General features: G+C 34.3%; 1 protein-coding gene across 6 annotated transcripts in view; it reads left to right on the top strand.

Annotated features, from left to right (window-relative positions):
- Positions 1–238, top strand: part of armc6 (armadillo repeat containing 6) — a 14193-nt gene extending 13955 nt beyond the window's left edge. For 4 of the 6 annotated variants that reach the window (XR_013816738.1, XR_013816740.1, XM_079819708.1 and 1 more), the window contains one exon: positions 1–238. This exon is cut by the window's left edge. The gene's annotated coding sequence lies outside the window, so the exon portion shown is untranslated. The other 2 variants (XR_013816737.1, XR_013816739.1) reach the window with 1 other exon arrangement.
- The last annotated feature ends 299 nt before the right edge of the window (positions 239–537 follow it).

Here is a 537-nt window from a genome sequence, read left to right as displayed (position 1 = left end):
CATGAGGGTGAGGAATTAATGACAGAATTTTCATTTTTGGGTGAACTAACCCTTTAATATCAAGACCATCACCCATGTGCTTTTTTTTCCGTTATGCCAAAACACACTTTCATGCACAAGAGCTAAAATATGTGCCTCAAATGTTTTTTCTCAATTGTATGTGTTGAAATATGCTCTGTTTAAACCTGCTCTGTACTGGAAAACGCGAATTTGCTGATTAAATCAAGCATCTCTAGCACATCTTTTATGATTTTGCTTAATATTCCATTACAAAATGTACCATTGTAAATGTATACTATAATAAATTGAAGTAAAATCAAAATAAAATATAGCTGCGAGCAGCCATTATCGGGGCCAAGCGCAAAAAAGAAGACAAGACATGGCAAAATGGCTGGATCAACTGCAGCAATGAGTAATTAAACACATTTTAAGATAATTTTAGGCAAAAAGGCTGAAAAATGCATTGTAGTCTATGGGAATTTCATGTTTTGTTCTATTATAGCGCCACCAAGAGGCACAATCCTACCATTTTTTTAG

This window comes from Gobio gobio (genome assembly GCF_949357685.1).
Source record: "Gobio gobio genome assembly, chromosome: 6".
NCBI classification, from domain to species: domain Eukaryota; kingdom Metazoa; phylum Chordata; class Actinopteri; order Cypriniformes; family Gobionidae; genus Gobio; species Gobio gobio.
This window is presented reverse-complemented; position numbering and strand designations above follow the sequence as displayed.